Source organism: Lissotriton vulgaris, chromosome 6, assembly GCF_964263255.1.
Source record: "Lissotriton vulgaris chromosome 6, aLisVul1.2, whole genome shotgun sequence".
Taxonomy (NCBI): domain Eukaryota; kingdom Metazoa; phylum Chordata; class Amphibia; order Caudata; family Salamandridae; genus Lissotriton; species Lissotriton vulgaris.
The window spans coordinates 319,422,489-319,435,441 of NC_141694.1; the positions used below are offsets into that span (position 1 = coordinate 319,422,489).

General features: G+C 44.1%; 1 protein-coding gene across 10 annotated transcripts in view; it reads right to left on the bottom strand.

Moving 5' to 3' along the window:
- The window catches only part of HPCAL1 (hippocalcin like 1), a 1,564,223-nt gene that overhangs the window by 969,404 nt on the left and 581,866 nt on the right, over positions 1-12,953 (bottom strand). The gene's annotated exons all lie outside the window — the stretch shown is intronic.

Here is a 12,953-nt window from a genome sequence, read left to right on the forward strand (position 1 = left end):
ATCCTTACCGGCGAGAATTATCGCCTTTATGCACACTCTGATACCTCCAAGAAAAGTCAATTAGGACAAATTGACTGCTTGCAAGCAAAAGAAGAACGAAAGTGTGTCCGATTTTTTTACGAGGTTTGAAGGAGTTTATCAATTTTAGTGTACAAGATCTAGCGACAGAAGGTGGAATTAGGCTGTTTGTGAATAGATTTGTTACGAACTTGGCCCCGGAAGTTTCCGCACATCTACAAGCAGCGGAAAGTACCTGGACTACCTCTACCCCTTCTGTAATTTTGAGCATGGCCCAGTACTACGAACATAGAGAGAATGAATGGAAAGAGAAAGTGGAGAAGAAGGCCAAGGATTTGATAACACGAGTGCTATTACAGCAGGTCGTGCGGGGACAAGGAGGGGGAAGAGGAACTCGGGGACCCGTGTCCCGAGGGGCGGGTGTGGGCCGAGGCGCGGGCGGGGCTCCGACTGTGGGTTTGAACCAGTGTTCCTATTGTAAAGAGGAGGGACATTGGAAAGCATAGTGTCCACTGTTACTTGCTCAGAACGAAGCAGTCCGAGGGCGAGGATGTGGACGGGGAGGCCCTGACCGGAACGATATGCGCAGAGAAGAGGGATCAGGCAAGTCTGAGCGTAATCACTTCGATAAAGGTCAAAACCGGCAGTACTATCAGAACGATTATGAATATGAGGATCAGGATTCGTATACACAAGCATAGGACAGCCAGGGACAGAGTAGGGGCCAAGTGTCGATCCCGGTAAATCAAAAGGGACCCTATGTAAAAGGGGAGGTGTTGGGGACTTCTGAAAATTTCCTAATTGACACGGGGGCAATGAATAGTTCCGTTGCTCGATCGTTGGTTCCAGGGGCGACTCTGTCTGGGCAAAATAACATTTCAGTGGGATTCTCGGGAGTCCCTGTGGTCAGTCCCATTTCCAAACCTCTTCCCTTCTCGATTGGCCCTGCCACCGTCGACACTCCACTTTTGCTTACCTCACATTGTGGAGAAAATTTGTTGGGTTTCGAGATGTTGAAAAAGCTAAACGCGACCATACATTGTTCTGCTGATAGGGTGTATTTGACGATCAGACCTTGTACTGAATATCTGAAACAATGCTTTGCTAAAAATGAGCCCCTGCCCCCGGAGTTCGATGGCGTCCCAGCCACACTTTGGGCAACAGGGGATGCTGATGTTGGTAAGTTAGACATTCCCCTGGTTCACATCACGCTGAAACAAGGGGCAAAACTGCCACGCATTCCGCAGTACATGATTGCACCAGCAGGTGAGCGGGCGTTGCTATCTATAATTCAGGATTTGATCGACAAGGGAGTGGTGGAAGAGACAGCCGCAAATGTGTGCAATAGCCCCATTCTTCCCATTTTGAAAAGGAATTCTGATTCTAGCATACCAGGACACGATGCTGCTTACCGTTTTGTGATTGACCTTAGAGCTGTCAATAAGATTGTGGTGCCGCAGTATCCTGTGGTGACTGACATTACCACCATCCTTACGATGATTCCACCAACCGCACAATATTTTTCGGTCATTGATCTGAAGAATGCCTTCTTCAGTATTCCCATTCATCCCGATAGCAGGCAGATTTTCGGATTCTTGTTATCTGGCCGCAGCTTCCGCTTCTGCCGCGCACCACAAGGCTATACTGAAAGCCCGAGTATATACAGCCAGGCCCTCAATGCTTTGCTGGATGACTTGGACTTGCCACAGGGTAACGTCCTACTGCAATACGTGGACGATCTCCTGATCGCGTCGGATACGGAAGAGGGTTGCAAGGATGCGACCGTTAAGTTGTTACATCATTTGGCTGCAAAGGGAAATAAGGTCTCCCTGTCGAAATTCCATTACTGTCGACAGGAGGTGACCTACCTCGGTCATCTACTATCGAAGGAGGGTAGACGACTAACACCTGAACGTAATACTACCATTGCTACAATGTCTGTCCCTTGCACGCAATGCGTAGTTCGCGCTTTTCTTGGCATAACCTCTTACTGTCGCCAATGGATACCTAATTTTTCCCTTCTTGCTAAACCTCTGTTGCATCTGACTACTAAGGACGTGCATGAACCCCTTACCTGGACGGATGAATGTCAGCACTCTTTTGAATCTTTAAAAACTGCTCTTTGTTCCGCCCCTGTCTTGGGCACTCCTGACGACCGTAAACCTTTTGTACTATACGTGCATGAGGTCGACGGTTGTTCACTGTCAGTGTTAACGCAGGACTTTGGTGGTAAGCAAAGACCTTGCGCCTATTTGTCAGCTACATTGGATAATGTCGCAAGAGCACTTCCAAGCTGTCTGAGGGCCACAGCAGCTGTTGCGGTGGCCATCCGGCAGTCAGAAGGACTCGTTTTAAATTCAAACCTAACAGTGATGGTACCGCACGCTGTGGATACAATGCTAAACACAGCATCTCACAAGCGCACGCCTCACTGGATACGAGTTAACACTATTCGCACCACTCATCACGATCACCCGGTGTGCAACATTGAATCCGGCCACCTTGTTACCACTCCCTACGGGTGAACATAATGATGACATACATGATTGTATTTTTCGCACCGAAGAAGAAACTAAAGGCAGGATTGATTTAACAGACACCCCCCTAGCTGAACCCCAGGGGGAATTGTATGTAGATGGGTCCTGTTTCAAATTGGCAGATGGAACAACAACAGCTGCATATGCAATTATGACTCTAAAAACAGTAGTCGAAACATTCCGAGTTCCGCATCGGTCAGCCCAGGCAGCCGAACTCTTGGCCCTCCTGCGAGCCTGCGAGTTGAGCGAGGGACTTGAGGTCAACATTTACACTGACAGCCAATATGCCTTTGGCGTGGCCCATAGCTTTGGGCGGCTGTGGAGGGAGCGGGGTTTTCTTACTTCCCATGGTCAAAAGATACAGAATGGTCCAGAATGGTCCCTTGGTGCTACGATTGTTAGATGCCCTCACCTTGCCTAAGAAAGTAGCCATCATTAAATGCAGTTCCCACAAAGCAATAGTAGATGAGGTGGGGGAAGGGAATGCCTTTGCGGATCAGGTGGCCAAGCAGACAGCACAGTCCCTAATGTCAAAAATGTTTGTGAATACTTCTGCAAGTGGGCGGAGGACTCTGAGCTATTCGATAACACCATGGAAAGTGTGAGGGCGTTACAGCAGGAAGCTACACCCGCTGAATTGGAGAAATGGGAAAAGGAGGTAGGAAGATTGGATGAGAATAATTGCTGGGTCGATCTGACAGAGAAACAAAGATGGTTATTGCCCAACGCACTAGTGCAAGCCGTTGTGACTATGGCGCATGGTCCTGCACACATAGGAGCGAAAGGTATCTGTGGGCTTTTGGACCCAGTTTGGAACAACCCTCACATTCAAAGGATGGCTGTCCGGTTGGTCCAATACTGTATGGTGTGTCTGCGACACAATCCCGGGAAGGGAGAGAATGTCTTGAGCGGGAATTTTGCAACCCCGACATTGCCTTTCGAGGTACTTCAGATGGATTATATTCATATGGAGTGCGTTAACAACTTGAAGTACGTTTTAGTGGTTGTCTGTGCCTTTAGCAAATGCGTTGAGGCCTACCCCACCAAAGAAAACACGGCAATGGCCACAGCTAAAGCCCTCCTCAAAGAATTCCTGCCCCGCTTTGGTTTGCCCCGCTTGATCTGGTCAGATAACGGGGGACACTTCCATGGGGCCCTGGTTAAGCACATCTGTGAAGGCCTACAGATTAAACAGAAATTCCACGCTGCCCGGCACCCCCAATCAACTGGACTTGTGGAAAAATACAATGGCACGCTCAAACTGAAAATGGCCAAAATACAGGAAAGTACAGGATTGAAATGGCCTGACACCTTGCCTTTAGCACTCATGTCCTTGCAGGTTACCCCTCATTCCCGATCTGGTCTATCACCCTATGAAATTGTTTTTGGGAGGCCGGCGAACGTGTGGGGGGTGCCCAGGCCACGGTCTTTTTCTGATATTGAATGTCCTATGTTGATTGATTACCTTTACGCTTTAACTAAAGACCTTCGTTCTGTTCATCAGCAGGTAGCCTCCGTACTGCAGCTGCTGCCAGAGGGCCCCGGACATCGACTACAACCCGGCCAGTGGGTACTGGTGAAGAAATTTGAGCGAGACTCCAGCCTGGCTTCAAGGTGGTCCGAGCCCCGTCAGATTCTTCTGGCTACCCGGACGGCGGTTAAAGTGGACGGGAAGAAGCATTGGCTTCATGTTTCACATTTAAAGAGGCTGCCAATTCCACTTCCTTATGATCAGCAACGTGCAGGGGGTATTCTGACGCAGGAGAGTGAGAAAGCTACTGCATTTGTGCCCTTTTCCGACGCCTGTGAGATCGAGACAAGGCTAGAGGAGAGGGTGGCGAGGCCAGACAACTTGGTCTCTACTGAATCTGTTGGAGCTTCGAATCCTGCTCCCCGGGCCCTTGCACATGAAAATTCTCAGAAAGTATCTGGTGTGCTGTTTTCTGATCAGGAAGTGCCGGGTAGTGTGCGATACAACCTGCGGCAGAGAAAGCAAAAACCGGTACCTCAGACCCCACCGTCAGGAGATAAGGAAAGACTTGATTGCTTAGACAGGGCTTGTTAGCTTGCTGGTCTGAGGTGCTGAGCGAGACACTGGACTGAACGCGCTGAGAGCTGGAACTTTGATCACTGTGCTCTGTTCAGAAAGAAAGACTGATGCCAACATAAAGGCCAGGTTGTAGCACGAAATAAATTCAGACCACCTTCTTTTGGTTCTTCTGGGAAATGATGAGAGCCTGCCTGTGAGGCTCTAACGGACACAGGGAGAAGAACCCTCTGATAGGACGGACTGCTAGGCCCGGACTTATCTTTAGGATTCTTTAAGCTAGGAATGTACCCTTTTGGCCGACCTGTACTAGAAGAAGAAATTCCAATTGCCCCACGTTATATACCTTTTTATGAACCAATGTTTTCGACATGGACCACAAAGGTCAAGGTAGCATTTGTAGTAGTAATTGCTGTCATAATAGCTGTGTTCATGAGTTTATTTGTCTATCTGGAACATGAGTACCCTTTGCAGAAATTTCTACCAACTACTGTTGCCCCCTCTTAGCATCTCCTATACACTTTAGCACCCCACAAGGAGCGCCATCGCCAGACTTATGCCAAGAATGTTTTTGTTGAGATGCTTCATCAAACTCACAGTGTTGCTAACACTACTGATTGCTGGGTGTGTGGGCTCTTGCCCTCTGTGGTTCATAATCATGATTTATTCCTCTCCTTAGCCATGACCTATTTAGGAAGCTGTGAAGCATGGTTTAGGCTGTTTTCGGCTATATACCGCCATTGGGGTGAGCAGCGAAAAAATTTGGATTACAATGAGCATAACTTGGTGTTGGAGTACATTGATGCACATTATGGCTTTAATAAAAGTGGTCGTGGGGGGCGGGGATATATAGACCCACAGGCTTGTATGCAGAAATATCTAGCAGTTAGAGATGAGGTTTGGATGGAGGAAGAACTTTATGACTTTAGAAATTTCAATGCATCCCAGTACTTCCAGTTGTTCCTTGAGCGAAATGTTACTAGAGATCGTGCTGTACCTATTCCTATCCTGAATGTTTCCTCAGTATTCTGTGTACAGGGGATAGGCAGAGTGCAGGTTGGGGAGAGCATTTGCAACTACACCTATCGTTTACGAAAACGCATTTGCCCTCCGTTGGTCACCCCGCCCAATGTTTATTTCGTCTGTGGTGAAAATGCATACACTTGGTTACCTCGAAATTGGGCAGGACGGTGTTGCATGTCCTTCCTCTATCCGCCTGTGTACATAGCACCTTCAGATTACCATCGTACACACCGGTTGCGCTCTATGGCCCCAACGCCTTCAGTGGTGCCCCAAAGGCAGCGCAGGCAGCTTATTAAGACTGAGGTCGATCAAACTGACACCTCTTTGCAGCAATTTACCGATTTTAGCAAAGGGTTAGTGCCATTCTGGGGGCCAATTTTTAATAGCAGAGAAATTCGAAGACTGTCCAGGATAGTGGAAAATGTCATTAATATAACTACTGACATCATGACCAACCTTACGGCTGAGCTTCAGGCGACGAGGCTCGTTGCGCTCCAAAACCGTATGGTTTTAGACGTCATCTTAGCTGACTGCGGTGGAGCATGCCGTGTGATTGGCAGCTCTTGCTGCGTGTATATTCCTGACTCCGCCACCTCTGTTCATTTGGCCATTCAGAAATTGCATCGCATTGCCTCTGACATGCATGTCGATAATGGATCCTGGTCACTGTCTGGGTGGTTCTGGGGACTTCTGACCACCTGGGGATGGAAGATTTTGTTAATTCTGTGCGGAGCAGCCGGTATCATTTTTACCTGCTGCATCCTGCTGCAGTGCGGCCCGGCATGTTGTTCCTACTGTGCTTTCAGGATCGCTACCATGTGTATACCAACCAAAGTCCCTTCTAAAGCCCAGATGTTGCAACAGGAGATAAATGAGCTGATGACAATCAATGAAGATATTTTTGAAGATTAGATTTCCTGTCCTATCTATTTAGCTACACCACGCTAAAAGGAGGGTTTGAGGAACTGGCATCAAGGTACAACAATATAGTTCCTATAATCGATGTGTTAGAATTAGCATGATGTATCTAAACCTATTAGTATATGCACATACACATTAGCATAATTCCATCTGTCACGTTCTAGAACCTTAGCCTGCACTGGCCTTTGCATTTTACGTTTTGTTGTCTCGACCGACGCCATTTTGTGGCCTTGCTCGGAATCCTGTATTAACAGCCCCGTTCACTTCACTATATTCAGAAAGCATTCTCCTGAGAAATACACCAACTGTTGCAGAATTGCTGTTTCAGCTCGTTAGGCCCGTCAAGGTTGTAGGTAGCAGAGGAGGGCCTGATAAGTACATTCCGGGAGGGGTGCGGCGCAGGCTGTTCAGAAGCTGGCAGAAGGGAGTCACCCGGCCGACCTTGCTAATCTAGGATGAGCTAAACCAAGAGTGCTTTGTCTGCCATATATGGTCTTTCCTTCTTGCACCAAACTGTACCAGCTTGTATTTTTCCATCTTGGGCAATGATTCTGCCAATGCAACTGTATATACATGATGTTCTGATAATGTGCCAGCATTCTTCTTGGCGGACCTCGTGGGGTTAGGTCGCAAGGAGCTCCTCTGGCAGAGTTTGTCTTTGTCTAATAAATGCTTGGACCTTCTACACTGCCAACCGACTGATTATTGGTAATGCAAATGGGATTGGTTGTGATGATCACTGTAATCGGGAGGTGGTGAATAATTTTCAGGTACTTCAAAAGACATCACAGAGCCCAAGGGAGTTGAATTCCCCTCGGGCTCTGTGTGGCCTTTGTTCACAGCAAGTGCTGTGAACAATCATTGGAATGTTGATGCTACAGGCTTCCCTCAGCCATTAGAAGCCCAGAGCACTCAATTGTCTTCAATAGTGCGCTCAACATTCAAATGTTCCAATGAACCTTATTGGCATTATAAACCTTTTACATCAGGCCTTGTTATTATTTGAAGCACAAAGGAAGCCAGTGTGTATCTGGAAAATAGATAATCCAGTCTAGATATTAGATCATCCATTCTTAAATAATACGCTTTCTAATTCGTTTAATCTTAATAAACACTCAGGTCAAGGGTATTTCCCCTGATGTATGTTGTAAATTGATACAGTTTCATTTCCTACATAAAACAAACCTCACCCTACAGAAATGTGCACTGACACATCCGGATTAACAGGCCGCATGTGGGAGATGTGGAGGAACACAGCCATGTTTCCGGCTCATGACCTGCAGGTGCTCAAGGATGGAGGAATTTGGGGGGCAAGTGCATAGTATTTTGACACATTTAACCTTGGTAGAGCTGATTACCTCTGTAAAGAAATCCCTACTCTGTATATTGCCTGTAAAAGAAGGTTATACAACAAGGAAGCTTATGTTCTGTGGACAATGTTAACTAAGCGGAATATTTCAATCTACTGGGAAGCCCCAAGACCTCTAGATTATGTAAAGTGGTAAAACGACTTACAGGAATGGGCTCTGGTGGATGAGCACCATATGAAGGTGATGCAGCAGGAACAAGGGTTTTTATCTCCTCACCCTTTACTTACTTATCAAAAATCCACATCTTACTCACATCAGCTACCACTCATCTACAATATCACAGAGTTTGGCCCATATAAACTCTACAACATCAATGTCTATTTTTCACAAACATCAAGGTCCTCCGATAAATCTTGAATTGAGCTAATAGGGACTAGGATAATTCAGAGACGAATGGCCACTCCTTCTTGAGGACCTGGAACAAAGAAGTGCCTACTTACCAAACATAATAACCATGACATTTTTAATGACTAGACTCTAAAAATGACAACAAATCTTCATCTAAGCTCAAGTTTGAAATGGTCAGAGCACAAAAATACATTTAGAATCATTTAATATCGATTAATTTTTTAGTACAGGTAAATTTACAACACATCACAGTTCAAATTCAGATGCAATTCAAAACAAATACCTGGTGAGAATGAGAGAGAGTGAGAGAACAATAATACAATATGAGAAATACAGGTATGATTCATACAAACCAAGAATCGGTTGCAGATTATCAGGGTTATGGAGCCTCGAGGTGAGCCCAAAGAGAACGCAAGAGCACAAAGTGCAACAGCCGGAGTCATACAACCCTTCAGCCGAAAGGTTTTGCCTGCTTGACTTTACCAGCGGGCAAAGCGCAGGAAGTAAGAGTTCAGTTCACTGAAATCAGAGTTCAGTCTGAGAGCATGCCAGTGATATATGAAGTTCAAAGACGGCCAGTCAACAGTCTTTTCCCACAGGGCAGTTATACTTAAAATTATGCATAGTTCTTTCCCACAAAAGTATCCTTTGCACAGTCTGCATGATTTTCATTGGTCGAATTCTATGGTCTGTCTATGGGGTGATCGTTACCGTACCAAATCGATCCAGAAATTATCATTTTCAACTCAAACAGGTTTGCAATCCTACTGCATGCTTTTACAATGCAGATTGAACTCTCATATGTTTTACAAGTCACGCTGTTAGTCCTGTTTCTTAAGTATGTATTTGTATTGTATTATCCAATGAGCAACAATTGACTGAGAAAGTCATACTAAATTAGTTACGCTCCATCAAAGACAATGAGAAGGGGAAAAGCTTATTGAGAAAGGGGCTGAGATGTTAACCAAACTATTAGACCCTCTAAATAATAGACCACCCTGATTGGTGGCATGACACATAGGGTACATATGGCAGGAGCTGTGTCGGCTTCCGAGTGTTTAATATTGTTGAGTGCTGTAATGCTTTCACAATGCAAACATTATGTAAACAAGCGTTAAATTGTGTGTGGATGGGGAGGGTCCTTGTATGATACAGAGCTGTTATTGTTGAAGGAATAAATAAAAATAGTTTTAAAAAAGCTTAATACACTCTCACACTATCTAAAGCTGCTCTGTTCTAACAGATTGATATAATTTTCCTGATTCCACAAATGTAACCTTTTAGCTGCCTTGACTGCCCCATACTATTATCCAATGGAATGTTTAACAGGAACAAAGTCTTTAATGTTCAGAATGTTTCAACGGTCTGTATTTCAAGACAGTCCCTGAACAACATATTAGTATTCTAATCTTTACCAACGTATCTGTATTTTTATTGTGTTTCTGTATTGTCTCATCTATGGATTGCTTTTAAATCTGCACAAAAATATGCGGTGTGTTCCTTTTGCCTGTGTGTAATGTGTCAAAATCCACGTTCGCTACGGATGTAAAAGGAATGTGAAATATAACGGTTTTAATTTGGACTACATTTTCCAAACGCAAACAATACAGCAAATGCATCAGCCTAATGAACCTTTAACAGCTCATTCAAATATTCTAGGGAAATATCAACGTTAGTTTTAGGTTCTGCCAATTGTTACTGGCACCCACTGTGCAAAAGTGCCCTGTAGAGCATGCAGATGACTCTACAATCATGTCCTTTGAATAATAATAGATACAAGCATCATCAGCCTGGATTGCAAACCCTAATCAGTCGTGGTAACAATGTTTTAACCAGTTTCACATTGGAAGACGCTGTCAAGGAGAAGTGTGGCTCACTGGTTAGAGGAGGCAGACCTGGAAGCAGAGGTCAGCCCGGGACCAGGGTTCAATTCCTGGCTCGCCGGGGTCTTGAGTCCTAAAATGTCCATGGACTTGACAATTCTTGCTCCGGTGCCTACTCGATTCACGGGTTCACACTCTGCGACTCTGGGCAATAGCTTGCTTAATCTCCACAACGGCCCCTTGCGGCGGGATGCCTGGCTTTCACCTTGCGGATACCCTGCCGGGGTTATCTCACAGGGGAATACCAGGACGGGTTCCCTAAGCAAGCGCTTAGAAACCGCTCGGTGATTTGCGCTATACAAATTCCTGTACATTTACAAGTTTGTGGTATGGTTATGGCAGATTGGCAGCTCACCCAGCTATGAAAGTAGCCTTCTAGCCCGCAGCCTACTGGGAAAATGTGACAGTAGAAGAATGGCCAGGACAGCTTTGCCATTCCCTAAAATGAAGAGTCCTAATCCTGGCCTTCCTCGAATAACAATTAGATGAAACTATAGTGAGGTCTCTAATGCCTAAAGTGACAAACTTCCTCCTCAGATTCCTATCGACATCTTATACATGTTAGAAAGTATAACTTTTATTCTGCAATGTGAATCCTGTGACTAATAGCCTCACTCCCAGATGGAATACATTAGGTCAATATTATTCTGCAAATGTTCCTAGATAGAATTGATATGAAGTACCCCCATCCCCCCAGCAAGAGACCAACACATTTGCCGTTAAACATGTATAATACCCCCTAAAACGGCCCCAATATAATTTTATGGAGACCAACAATTCGGTACTTGTAGGCCCCTTACTGTTCTTACCATATATATATATTCCCTGTACGTTCTCTTATATCTCCGTTTAAGACCCTTATATCATACAGGTGTCTAGTACCTGGATTAGGCCATAGTTCACATTTGTTTATTCATGAATAAGGATTCTTTTTTCTCATCTCTATATATTGAAAATGAAACATTTATTTAATTATCGTTCAAGCCAACTATTTTAGGTGTGCATTCCCACAAGGTCCTTTAACTCATTGAGAGACAATTCCTTTTACATTCAGCTCCTATGCATTGCGAGTTCCATTGTTCTTTATAAAAGGTTAAATATAGTTCTACACAGAATCCCAGTTGGAGTCCTCCCGTTATATATGGTATGATGCATGTTTTCCCCATGTAGCTAATGAATTGGACAGAAGAACAAAATAAAAAGTAAATTTTCGAAATACAGATAAGAGGGGAAAAAAAAGTATTCACAAAAAAATCAAATGTGAACAATCACTTTAAGAGAACAGTGACTGACATCAGTTCGACACTCAAGAAATTAAATATGACGTTCCATTGATCAAAGGCATAGGTTTGGAAGCATGCAGCAGCATTTGACAGTGTAGAAACATTGACAAAAAATTTACATTTTAGGTTCATTTAACAGTGTACACTGCACGAGAGTTCACTATAGTGTGATATTCAAGAGTAACATGACACTCCTTAAATTAACACCACTTGCACTTAACATCACTTGCACTTCTGGGTGTTTATTTTACACACCAGAGGCCGTATTTCAAAAAGCGAGCACCGAATGTGCCAATTTAAGACAAGTCTTTGCCACAGTGTTGGTCTGACATGAATCGTCAATCATTGAAACACTGGAGCAGTGATATTTCACCACCTCAAACAGTAATATATCGCTGCCTGTCACAGGGACTTTAAAGGCTTGAGCTGCTTCTGGTATTTGCACCAAGCACCTACCTTACTTATATGAAGCAGCGCTAATCAAAAATATTTTGTTTTTCTTTCCCCGGGTGACTAAATAATAATGGTAGCTGTGTTATCTCTATTAAAACTAATAAACATGTAAAAATATTATTTATTAATACGGGTTAAGGGGTGAATACTTGACATTGATTAGGAGCCATAAAAAAACAATTATTCAGCATGCATAAATACCTAATAATTAACTTAATTTTGAGTTTGGAGAATACGAGACATTTGCCAAAAACTGGTTGATGTTCTTTTCACCCTACTTGGAGAGTCGAGTGATATCTAAATAGGGCGGATGACACATTTATGGTATATCTGAGCAGAAGGGTCATACATTAGAGTTGGGGGATGTGGGACATCCGTCACAAACTGGCAATGTCACAAAGTCGCTAAACTCTAAATTAGGGGCCATCTGTTCAGAAAGAGGATCAGAATTAATAATTCTTTCCTGATTCTTGTGTATAAATGTTATTGTTGTTGCATCATTCCAGATATGTGAAAGCTCTATTGTGCACTGGGTACCTTTGCACAAGCAGTGTATTTAGACAAGGTAGAATATATTATGTTAGTGCTCATTATATAGATCTTTAAAGTATTGTATACTATTTTCTAACAACGAAGACATTGGAGGACAGCAGTTCAATTGCTATTTTGAGTTATTTTCGAAATGCATAACCCCATGTTCACAGATATTTATTTATTTACGGAATTTTACATTGCATAAATACAGTGCACTGTTGAGGGAGCTGAAAACTAATTTCACTGGCCGTGGACACGGCTATTTTCACAAGGTAGCCTGTCTCGTTCAAAACATGCACACAATTTGTTGCTACACTGCTCAAGTTCCTTTTCCCAACGAGCTGCACTGTTGCTGCCTGTGCTCTGTAACCTTTTGACCTGACAGCACAAATTAATGTGTCGATTGGGACACAGAATCGTTTATTTGCCTCCAGCTAGTTGTTCAATACGTTTCTCAACAGCGAATAAACTAGAGTGCAATAGAAATTATAGATTGCTTTAAACAGGATGGGAAAAATAGCCTTGGGTGCTGATGG